The sequence below is a fragment of the Myotis davidii genome, unplaced genomic scaffold, assembly GCF_000327345.1.
Source record: "Myotis davidii unplaced genomic scaffold, ASM32734v1 scaffold115, whole genome shotgun sequence".
In the NCBI taxonomy this organism is placed as follows: domain Eukaryota; kingdom Metazoa; phylum Chordata; class Mammalia; order Chiroptera; family Vespertilionidae; genus Myotis; species Myotis davidii.
Genome location: NW_006291010.1, coordinates 1,339,839 through 1,352,610, shown reverse-complemented (window position 1 = coordinate 1,352,610; position 12,772 = coordinate 1,339,839). Strand labels below are relative to the sequence as shown.

At 43.3% G+C, this 12,772-nt stretch overlaps 1 protein-coding gene across 8 annotated transcripts in view; it reads left to right on the top strand.

Moving 5' to 3' along the window:
• Positions 1 to 12,772, top strand: part of MECOM (MDS1 and EVI1 complex locus) — a 576,798-nt gene that overhangs the window by 933 nt on the left and 563,093 nt on the right. The window lies entirely within an intron of this gene.

The following is a 12,772-nucleotide window of genomic DNA, read 5'->3' as shown; positions in this document are numbered from 1 at the left end:
CCCCCCCACTCTTCTCGCAGAAGTGTTGGGTGACTTTGTCCGGCTTGGCCCGCGGGCCGGACCCTGTCTCCTACGGCACGAGCGTCCACCGGGACCGTCGGCATCAGGACTGGGCTTGTTGAAATGTTTCTACCTCGAGTCTAAGGGGACTCCGCGGCACCAAGACCCGGAGCGATCCGGGGCGGTCCAAAGCGCTCCTCGGAGAGGTGTCAGCACGTGGGGCTCGGGGCAGCCTCGGGAGAGGACAGGCCGCCGTTCGCTTTCCCACTCGCAGAGAACAGAACTCTGATTGTTCTGTCTGTAGCCTAGACAGAGCAGAGGTGGGGAGGGGGTGGGATGCTTCCCCCGCGGACATCCCTATTCCCCCCCTCTCCCCCTTGCATATGAAAGCCAAGTACGCCCCAAACCCGGCAGCCTCGGGCGTCCCCGCAGCAGCCGCGCGAAAGGAAGCCTCAGGTTCCGGCTCGGCCGGCTGGGTTTCTTCGGCGGTGGGAGCGCGCGGTCTCGCCCAGAGAGATGCTGTCACTGCGGGCGCCTGTCCACCGCTCCGGCCAGTCCTCACCCAAGCATCCCCTCACTCCCCGGCGCGGCTCCTTTCGCCCTGGTCTCAGGGATCAACCCAAACATCAGGCGATTCGGGTCATCAGTCCATCTGTTTCTCTTTTTGGATAGTGTTCATTTCACTTAGCTGCGACAGGGTCAAAGCGCGCCGCTGGAACTCCTGCTTTTCCTGTTTGCTTTTAAATGAGACCGCTGTCTTTATTTTCATGGGAGGAGGGATAGATGTACATGTGCTTGCAGGCCTGGGGACTTCAATTGCGAGTCAAGGTTAGAAGTGTGTGTGTATGATTGGGGGGTGGGGGGCGGGAGGATAATACGGGAGGAGAGGGGCGGGCGGGGTAGAGTCTGTTCCAACCCAGTGTAAGTTGTGCAATGAAAGCCGAAGGCTTCGCGCGCCTCATGCCGGGTATCCGCTGAAGTGAAAGCAGAACACAAAACCCTTCGGATTTTTTTTTTTGCGCAACTTTTTCAGCTGTGTGAATGGCCACGCTGGATGCTGTCGAATTAACATATTCCCGCACGCACAGCCCACGCAACGTGCAGAAAACAAGCTCTTCTCTGGCCTGGTGATAGTTGTCATTCATCCGGGGGGAGGGCCGGTCATTTTGTGTCTGGTGCCTCTGAGGATGCCGCCGCCGCCGCTCTCTGCTAACTAGATGGGAACTCTTGCAAACTTTCCTTGCTAAGCCTCAGGTTCCCTCTCGCGCGGCTCCAGCTGTTGTCACCGCAGCTGCCTTTCGCAGACAGAAGTACTGCTTTATGCAACTCAGTCACAATCTGGGCAATAAAGGAAATCGTATGAAAACGATGCATTTTTTTTTTTTGCTGTGTTTTGAAGCGCTAGTAACTTCCCCACCGCGTAATGCGTGAGTTTCCAAGCACATGGTGGTGACCCCTGCCGCGCCACCCAACGAAAACTTTGCCGCTCTGTCTGCACCGGTTTCTTTCTTTTTCTGGGCTAGGAAGAGAGGCTGTGTGAGCAGCAGACTTGAAAAAGCAAACCTACCTTGCTCGTTGCGGAAAAGAAACATTGCAGCGGAAGCAAGTCACCTAGAGACAGAGGTTTTCTCAATTGCTTGTTATTCTTTTTTGTCTTTTGTAAATTTCTTCGGTGGCCAAGTCCTGTCCAGCTTCCCTACAGGATCCCAGGGACCTAGACCAGGGACCACAGACTTTGAAAGTCCCCACCGAAGTTAAACCCAGAAGGAACGCACAGCCCATTTTCCCATTTTGATAGGGCTTTTTAAAAACACAATAGTTTAAACCTATAAATTCGTTGGCAGTCATTTGGGAGGAATAAACCATTGAATTAAAAAACAAAGAAGGGAAAAGCAAGAAGATGGACATGCGTACTGCCTCAAGCCCTTGGCTTTCATCCCCATCTTCCAGAAAAGGAAGAATAAAAGCCAAGCCCCGGAGGGCAGAGCCGGGAGCCGCCCAGCATTTTCTTGGACAGGGCGGCTAGCCCCTGGGCGGTGCTAGGAACGCAGGTTGCATCTGTTTTCCCCCTGATGATGGGGCAGAAGTGAGGCTGGGTCTGCTCAGCTTGTCCAGAGCTCGAAACCCCGAAGGAACCCCCACCCCATTTCCCCAAAGTGATACCCGCAGGGTTCCAATTACAGCAACGAACGGATGGCAGCGAGTCACCCCCCTCAGCTACCAGCACCCCAGAAGTCTCGTAAAGACGCAGAAGGTGACGGGGGCACTTGTTACGCGTACACTTGATCTCGGTTTAAAAAGAGGTTTTTGAAGTAGGGAAGGTAGATGGCGGCCGTTTCAGCAGCCCAATGCCTACGGTGAAAAAGGGAAGCGCTCTCCCAAGTTCCAGCCTGTGCTCCCATGCCTACCTCCTTAGGTTTTTCCCTCCTTAAAAAACAAAACAAAACCCCAACCAACTAACAAACGAAACAACCCAGGCCTGCAGATGCACACACGGAGCTTTGTTAAAAAATCCATTTCAGTTGCTCATTTCGTCCTGCTTTTGAGAAGCACTGGCCCAACGGAGGCAGCGGCCCCTTCTAGGAAGGCGGTTTATTGGCCATCACCTGACCATTACCTTGGCTTAGGGCTTCTTTATTGCATTTGGCACCTGGAGTGTAGTCTTTCTGCAGCATTTCTATGTTTCGCCAAAAAAAAAAAAAAAAAAAATCTGTGTTTAAGGGAAGGTTAATAACGCTTTTCATCCCCCCTCACCCTCCACACTGTGGAAGGGGACGGTTCATTAGCAGCAGAGGCAGGAAGGGTGGAAAGAAAAGCGCCTTTTTCGGGTTTCTATTTGTAGGGGCTGAGGCGATGGGGTGGGTGCCCGCACGCGTGCGCCTTTGCCGGGGTAGCTCGGCTCTCAGGGCTTTCTGAGCGGAGGCCTCTCCCTGCCACCCGGGCCTCCTCTGCCGGTGACATTCAACACGTAGGTCGCTTATCAAATAGAAAGGAACACGCCATTCCACGACATGCTTCCTTCTTTTTTTTTGGGTAAAAGTCGGAGGTGGTAACTCTATCAGCAGTTTCCCTTTAAACATCTGTCGTTTGGAATTTATTTTATTTCAGTTTGGGAAGTTGGGGCCAGGTAATCCGAGGCTGCAGAGGAGGCTGCAGATGTGGCCTGATGCAGGAAGGCCACAGCTGGGGACACCTGGCGCCATTGTCCCGGGCCAAGGAGAGGGCGAGGAGGGCAAGAGAGTGCCCAGTTGCCCTTTGCATGCCCAGCTTAGTGCCCACTGTCCCTGCACCTCCTCCTCTTTGTCGCTGCTGGAAGCCGGCCCTGAAGTGGAGAAACTTGACTTGTCATCTCCTGGCCATGGGCTCTTACCCTGTTCCCAAGGTACTCAGCGCCTGGCAGGGCCCTGTTCCCAAGAGCTGGGCACACCCTCCCACCCCTCATCTCAAAGCCGCCTGGTTTGGAGGAAGTGGGCCCTGAGGGGGAGTGGTGGTAGAATTGGGGAGGCCCTAGTGCCTGGGAAGGCAGAGCCTCCCCCAGCGTGGCCCCCACACCTCCCTCCTCCAGCCGCCCAGCTCCTGGGGCCAGAACTCTTCATCCCTCTCCACTCTCAGAGGTGCTGCGTGCCTGGCAAGCTGCTTCCCTCAGAGAGGTTTGCATGGACGGTGTACACACACATGCACACACACACACACACACACACTCACACATCCAGGGTTCAGAAACCCACTCAAGTGAGGAGGGAGGGCACACTTCTTGGATTCACTGTCCCCAGCGGGACAGCCCCCTCCACAGTCTCCTGTGGCAAGGGGTGAGAGGTTGGGGGAGAGATGGAGCGACAGCCACACTATGAGAATGTCGGGCACATTTTTCCAGAGTGGTGGCGAACCTCTCCTCGGCTGGAAGCCGCTGTTCTAGGCACTTTCTAAAAAGGTCTGTGGGGTCTGCTTTTCTTTTCCGCTGGACTGCCTAGTTTGAACCATTAGTTCCCTCCCCACGCCATTTGCTACGGCCCTGTTTCTAAAATTAGATCCTCCCCCCTTTCTACTCTTCTGGCCTTCGGAATTTACCAAGGAATTCTCAAGGAAATTGGCTGTGTAGTGAGAACAAGTGTGAGGAAGAGGATAAAAAGAGATAAACGGCCCAGAAAACAAGAGAGGGAGAAAGGAAGAGACACACTGTGCTTCTCTGAGATTCCCCGGCTCGCACACAGATTGGTATTATTTTCCCCCTCAGTAAATGAAAAAAGTATAATCCTTGTTAATTACCTTTGCTTACATGCCATACAAGAAACTTCAGAGTTGTTTCTACATAAGGAAGAAACTGTTTACAAAACTCTTTCAAAAGTGTGACATATTGCTCTAGTTCAGCACTAAAAAGCTAAACACACTTGCCCTCCTTTGAAGTGCCCTGGCTAGGGCAGCCTATTTGAGTGCGGTTCAGATATTGCTGTGGGTATAACTAATGGCCTCTACCTATTTAGCTCAAGTGGGAGGAGAGAAAGGCCTGAATTCCTTGTCCAATGGGTCCCTCTGGAGACTGAGTTCTGGCTCCTGGCCAGTTCTGTACAATGTCAACATTGAATATTTGAATTCCCAGACTCTCTTTAACAAGTTTCTAAATAAATAAACTCATTGTGTGTCTGTGTTTAAAATTATTTCACCTTTCGTAAAAGCTACAGCATCTTATTACATTGGCCTTGCAAGTTGATTTTTTTTAAAAGAAATAAACAAACAAACAGAGCCTAAAGCATTTTAGTAGGCAAACCTTCACAATATGTGTGCTTTGCAAAAACATTCTCTCCTGTGACTGGGTTGGTGCTATTTAGAGGGGTCTGGGGCTGGTCTGTGTGATGTGAGAGTGAATTATAATAAAAACCAAGCTAAATTCAGAAAGTCAGTGAACTATTAATTACATCTAAAGGGAGGCCTGATTGTGTAACTGTAGTGCCTTAGGACATGTGACAGTTTTGCCTGCCATGTCCTATAGGGGACAGAGAGCTTCACTGATGTGTCTTAAGTGGATATCTATAGACTCCCCCAGCCCGTAGGTATTGGTAGATGTAGCCTTCTGTCCAGATTGAGTTGTTTGGGGCATTTTTTTCTTTATCTGTGTCTGTCTTTGTAAGTTGGAAGGGGTAGCTACACAGATGTTATTCTCATATTTCAGTTTGGTTTTGAAAAGGACCACATGAATCCTGTTTTCACTAATCTTTCAGCATTTGAACATCCACGGCATTTTAATGCAGATAGGAACATACTTGTTCTAAGAAGTACACTACACACAATTTTTAAAAAAAAGGCAAGTTCTAGTCCTGAAAGTGTGGACCCCATCTGGAGTTGTTAGGAAAGAAAGTGGAATTCACTCTAATTTATGTGTATAAAGTACAACATTATTAAAAAGAATGGGATTTGAAAGGGTACATAGCAAAACCCATAATGTTTAGCTGGTAATGTGGAGAGCTCAAAGCCAAGAAAAAAAAATACCACCAACCCATGCAAACCCTAAAATAGATTACAATGACCTCAGCCATTTTCATTTTCAAAAATAATAGCCATGATTAAAATGGGTGAGTGTTTTACTTGGAACCATACTCTTCTGCATTATTATAAAAGCTGTTTTGTGGTTAAAGAACTGTTTCATTATAGAAAAAAAGCAATTGAATTTTTAATCAAATTCCTTACTCTTCAAAAGCGCTCATTCTTGAATTACTTCTTATTTTGATTTTAATTATTATTCTTATTCATTAGCAAACTCTTTTTGGCTTGTATATCAGCCAAATCCTTGACTACTAACTTTTATAACAATGATAAAGGAGAGATTTGATTTGGAAAAGAGATTTTACTAATTCCCTTAGCAGACACCTGCCTAGGGATCACTAAGTATATAACCTTAACTCTTAACCTGTTCAAGAACAACCCTTAAGGAATTAATTTTGTATGTTGGGGTTGTTCAGGTTATGGGATTTATGCAAGTTCTTGTACATACCACTGTTCTTGGGCTGCTCTGAGGGGTTAAACAGGGTAAATGTATGCAAAGTATTTAAGACACAAGTGAACAAACACCCAATAAATTTTAGTCACTTCTCTTCTGATATATCAGTTAGTTTTTCCGTAGAGAAATCTTTTAGGCATTATTATCCTTCCTGTATTATTTTTACCCAGTTCATTTTTAGAAGTATTTGCATGCATAGAGTAAGCATTTTGCATGTCTTCTCAATGAATCATGCCCTTAAGATAAAAAAGGGAATCCATATCTAAAATTTGGGCTCATAAAAACTGTTTATACCAAGCCAAAATAGGCAATACATTTGTTCTGCAAACTTGAGAATAGGGGCGAGGGGGCGCTGTATACGCAAAGTGATGGAGATTTCAACTTTGCTCCACAAATTTTGATATTGTAGGCACACAGCCTAAAGATAGTCGTGCATACTCTCCAGTTGTTATTAGATCATGATCCATTGTGTATGGAAATTTTACTTTTAACGGAATGAGTTTTGTAAGTCACTTTAATACCCTAGCTGAATTGCTTTTCTCTAAAAGAGGGAACTGAACTAGAGTAGAGCTTGTAAACTCAAAAGCTTACAGGAACTGGCAGGTACAATGCATGAGTAGACAAGGTGGGTATAAGCACTAAACTCTTATTTTTTAAAACATCTTTTAAAAAACTGTTTTTATTGATTTCAGAGAGAGGAAGGGAGAGGGAGAGAGAGAGAGAAACATCAATGATGAGAGAGAATCATTGACTGGTGCCTCCTGCCCGTCCCCTACTGGGATCGAGCCCACAACCTGGTCATCTGACTTTGACCGGGAATCAAACAGCGACATCTTGGTTCATGGATCAACCACTGAGTCACACTGGCTGGGCTAAGCTCCTATTTTTATTAAAAATTTTGTCATCCAGCCTTTGTATTCCAAAACACAAGAGTAGTGGGAGTAGTGGGGACTGGCAGACTGGGAGTTCAAGACTACTCTAAAAGTCACAGCTGCTTCTCAGGCCCACTCCACCGCTGCCATTTGGGCAAGGGTGCCCAGGGCTGCTAGGCCTTCCACTTTTTAAGAGAAGTCACATATCTGGATTGTTATGTGTATTTTTTTCTAATTTAAAATGTTGGTTCAATTTAAAAGACAACAATGACAACACACAACATTTTGCAGGCCCAACTGAACACCTCTGTCTGTCATGAATAGTTCATGGACCCTGGGCTTGAACTAGACAGATTAGATGATTTCCAAACGTCCTTTAAAGTCCCAACATTTTACGATAGCCACAAGCCTTCCTGAATATTACCTTGTATTTTTAAGATCTATATCTTCCTCCTCTACTCAAAGTTTGTGCGTGTGTGCGTGCGTGTGTGTGTGTGTTTTGATAGGTGGAAGTACTTATTACAGAATCTGATATCTAGCCATTTAGCTGGAAAAAAAGTCTTTCACGGCCATGTTTTGTCTTTCTTTCCTTCCATGCCGCTTCATCATTAATTGGTTTAAGAAAATAAACTGAAACACTCACCCCCCTTCACATAGCCACTGGACACCATCCTTTCTTATTTGTTTTTCAACCCAATTCTTTGATTTGTGGACTGGGGGTTGGGCAGTAAATCATTAGGAGACAGTTTTCTGTGGTTTTCCACAGTGGGAGAAGAAGTCGTTTGGCTACTGTGGGTATAACAGAGGAAGAGTTCGCCCCTACCCCCTAGGAGGGTCCAAATGTCCTGTCCTGTACATCTGTAACTGAAGAACTCAACTGATTTTTAAGACATAAATCTAAGACAGAGAAAATAGTTTTTAAGGGATAAATCTATTAATTGACAAAGGTGACTTTCCTTGCAACAGGGTTATATATGTTCAGGGAACATTTGAATATAAACATATATTGTTCTGTTTACTATCATGAGTTTTATTTCTAGCAGAAGTGCTAGGTGAATAACAGGAAAAATTAAGTCCTGAGGACTAAAAGGGCAAGGTATGGTGATGGAATACCAATACAATGCACATTTCCAATAAGGTTGAAATCAGAGCTTTGTAATATCTAAATCAGTGCTATAGTCAAGGGTAGGGGTCCTCAAACTACAGCCCGCGGGCCACATGCGAATACAAATATTGTATTTGTTCCCGTTTTGTTTTCTTACTTCAAAATAAGATACATGCAGTGTGCATAGGAATTTGTTCATAGTTTTTTTTAAACTATAGTCCGGCCCTCCAACGGCCTGAGGGACAGTGAACTAGCCCCCTGTTTAAAAAGTTTGAGGACCCCTGGTCAAGGGACTGGTCAATAAATACTTGTTACTATTGGTTAACATTGTTGGAAAAAATCATCAGATCATTCAATGCTTGTAGAGGAGGATTTAGAGGAGTGATGAGCCATGCTTGTAAGCATTATCAGTGGGTTATCAGACAGCTAGCTTGTAATTTTTACACCTGATGTTGGAGCCCAAATTCCTTAGCTTGTCTTCGGGGGCCTCCTCCTCTTGAATCAGAAAAATGTGGTGATTCTGAGCCCAGGTTATGAGTTGAATTTGCTTGGGTTTGAATCCTGGCTCCACCAAATACTGGCTGGGTGAAAGGAATGCAAGCCACTCAATCTTTCCATGCCTCAGTCTTCTTACTAATCAACTAAAGATACTTACCTCATGTGAGCATTTGATAAACTAGTGTCTTACATATAGTAAGAGTTCAATGCATGCCCATTATTTTGTTTCTGTCTTTCAACTTTTGGCCACAATACTGTCGTAGTCTGTAGATATACCCATCCTGTACTTGGACCATCAACATCTAACTCCTTTAAGATGTAGTTGAAACCCTTCCTTTTTCATGAGGTTCATCCTCATCACTCCTGGAGTCATGATTTCTCTGTCTTTTCATTTTAATAGCGTGGAATAATTTTTACCTACCATCATTTTGGCATTTTATTATAAGTTCTTTGATTATCATCTGTCTATTATCTATCTATCTATAGGGTGAACTAGCCCCCCTATTATCTATCTATCTATCTATCTATCTATCATCTATCTATCAATCATCTATCTATCTTATTTTTCTAGCTAAACTGTAAAACTCCTGGAGAGCCCAGTTTTGTATAGTGCCTGGTTCTGTGCTTTGCATATGGCAGACACCAGTACAATTAGGTGGTGGTGGTTACAATGGGCTTAGGTGGATTATGTGAACGCTTTCAATTTCTCTGCCTGTAAAACCCGTGACATCAGGTAATGTCAGCACTAGAACTCTGGGATACCTGACACTTTCATTGCATACAAAATCCACAACTGGCCTATTTTGACAGTGATAAACCATTGGGAAAGTAGAGTATTATTCCTAATTTTCACCAGTACTGTTCCTCATTTTGCCAGTACAGATATAACCAATGGCTTCTCACTTATTAAATTGCAAATTGTTATTGATCTACACTTGATCTTAAGGTTTATGGAAACTGTATGGGACCTGACTCTGCAGGCTGTCGGTAGAGTCGAGGTAGAGATGGTGGAACAGTTGGTGCACTCATGTAATTCCTAGGAATCTGAGATTCACAAAAGTCATCAGAAGCCAAGGTTTACATAAATTTTAAGCCCACTTGAGGTCATATTAATATATCGTAGCAACAATAATTTTGCTGTATATTTTAATGTACATTGATAATTAAAGGCTATTTTAAACAATTTGAGGCTCACAGATAATGATGCTGCATTGAATCTTGTTTCACTGATTAAATGAGCTTCACTTACATAATGGGGACACCCTAATTCAAATGCAACTATGACTTCTTCCTCCCCTCCCATCCTCACACCCCATTCTTCACTCCATAACCCCCACTCCACCCCACCTATTTCATAAATCTCGCATCATTTTGGAGAAAACAGGGCTATTTGTGCCTTGGACAACTGTTCTCAAGCCCTGAACGATTGCAGGGTTTCATTGCCCATTAAGAGTTTTCTTCCCCCACGACCAATGACTTCTTATCCTGCTCTTAAGGCATTGGGAACCTCTTTACATGAGGGCAGACTAACAACCGCAGCTTTTATACTTTGGTGTTGATTATAGACTTTGCCTTTGGCAGGAACGATGAAAGTAAGCAGTAATAAAATGTTTCATGATAAAACAGTAACAAAAATGAATGGAAGGATGGAACAACTATTTTGGTTTGTGACTTTCTTTTGGGTCTCAGACACCTGCAAGAATCTGATGACAGGGAGCCTCTGTCCAGGAAATGCAGATATGCATAAAAATTTTCATGCAGTTTCAGTGGTTCATGGACTGAATTCCAGCAATGGTATAGGCATTCACACATGGGCTCAGACTTGATTCGCCTCATATATTATTTATATAATGTCTTAAAGTCTTTATCAGTCTTTCCCATTATCTTATAAACATGATTTTTTATCATTACAAAATTTATACATACTTATTCTAATAATTTAAAGACTTCAAGAATTATCACATAGAAAAACAAAAGTTCTTTGCAATCCATCCTCTTTCTTTTGTCACACACTGCCTGCAGATGATCACTATTCATCTTTTAATTAAAGTCCTGCGGATTTCCCCTATGCATCTATTATTTTTATGTTTTTATTTATTTCAGAGATGAAGGGAGAGGGAGAGAGAGAGATAGAAATATCAATGATGAGAGAGAATCATTGATTGGCTGCTACTGCACTAGCCCACAACCCGGGCGTGTGCCTTGACCAGGACTCTAACTGTGAGCTCCTGGTTCATGGGTTGACACTCAACCACTGAACCACACCAGCCAGGTCCCATGTATCTGTTAACACCTACTAGTACATGGGTGGGCAACCCTGGCACGCGTGCCAAACATGGCACGCCAGTAACTTTTGCTGGCATGCGAAACCTTCTCTTATAATCTTCCATTTACATTTTTTTTCTTAATATAGATTTTTTTTTATTTTTCAGATAAATTCAGTGTAGGTGCATCTTAGATAAATAATTTTACATAACAAGTTATCTTAAAGACCATAGACATTGATTGACGAGAGAGGGGAAGCGGATACATTAAAAAATAAATGTATTTTTCATCATCATATACTGTGTTTTTGTTGCTCAAATGAATTTTATTATTTCTTCAAGGTTCTTCACATATGTACACCTTAAGAGATATCAAGTAGGTGTAACATGTTCTCAAAAAATTAGGGTTGGCACGCAGAAGAATTTTGAGTCAGAGATTTTGCTGGTTTTGGCACGCACTCACAAAAAGGTTGCCCACTCCTGTACTAATACATATATATAGCTTCATATCGTTTCTCAGCTACTTGCTTTTTTCTTTTTTAAAAAGTTAATAATATACCTCAGACAATTCCCCCCAGTCAGTTCAAAACAATCTAACCCATTCTTTTAAAAAAGGCAGTAAGTTTTCCATTGTTTGGATGTAACACATTTTATTGAAGGACCCCCTGTGCATGACATTTGGGTCCTTTCCAGTTTTCAGAACAGAACAGACGGAGAAATTCCCCAAACCAGGACGCTAAAGGAAAATGAAAGTGAAGTGTACAATTAAAGGAAGCTCATAGTTCAGGGTGAAGTGTGCTGGCCTCTGAGCAGCGGGCACAGCGGGGCCTGGGGAAGGTCATAGAGGGTTGCCTCACCCTGTCAGGACAGATCAGATTTCCAAGCATCTTTCCCCCTGGAGGACCAAGGGTTGAAGTCCAGAGCTAAGGTACACCTTTGTAAGATCCACTGTGATGTATCTGTGGTATTTCAAGCTTACGGGATTGTTCTGGCCTTCATTTTTATGCCCCATTTTCATTTTCTCCTGCTGCTCAGAACAGGCAGTCGCTGAAGTCAATCCATGTAGCTCTAACTGGATCAGGATAAGGAATTTGTCAGGGTTTCAAGTCTCAAGTTTGGTTTTTAATTGTGATTTGTTTGTTTGCATGGCATATTCTCATCACACTACTCAATCCTACATATACACCTTAAAACAACTGATGTGACTGGATAAATGCAGACGGTTTTCAGGAGCCAATCAAACATTTTTGATGGTTTTTTTTGAAAAAATTACCCACAATAACTTCTAACCTATGAATTGGAAATACCATTTTTATAGGAAAATGTTTTTCACTGGGTAACCAGGCTATGGGAAAATTTTTATAATGGAAACTATCTTGTACTTTTAACTATAGCATCAGAAAATACGACAGTATAATGTTACACACTAACGCCCATCAGATGCAAAATTCTAGTTTTTGATTATAAGTTATAAACCAGGATAGAGAAGCTTCTGAAAAGTGGTTTTCTTTGGCAATGATGTTGTTGATTAACTATAAAAAAGTTCAGAAAAAAATTAATTCAGCCCATTCCTTTACACAGAAGGTTACAAAAATGGAATAGCTGGGTTTTGGTTCTAGTGGGAACAACTTCGCTTATTAAAGCTCACTGGATTATATTAGATTAAAAACACTAGACATTTTAGATTGGATTTAAAAAAGGTGCTATCCAAGGAATTAAACATTTAGACACATAAGTCTTTTAAAGAATTAATTTACTTTGTGATTTTGACTCCTTAAAGTATAGCATTTGTTCCAAATCCATATTTTTTTGTGTGTATGCGTGTGGATGCATAATGATTGTTCCATGGAGCATTGCTCTGGTTAACATTTTCAAAGTATATTTTAAATGAAATCAACCAAATCGAGTCAACAAATAGTTATTGAGTGCCTAGTATATATAAGGAATGATGAATGAAATCCTAGAAGCACTCACTTTTCTAAGAACATTCAGCGCCGGCATTTGACAGACACCTGAATACTCCTGACAATGGTTTATTAAA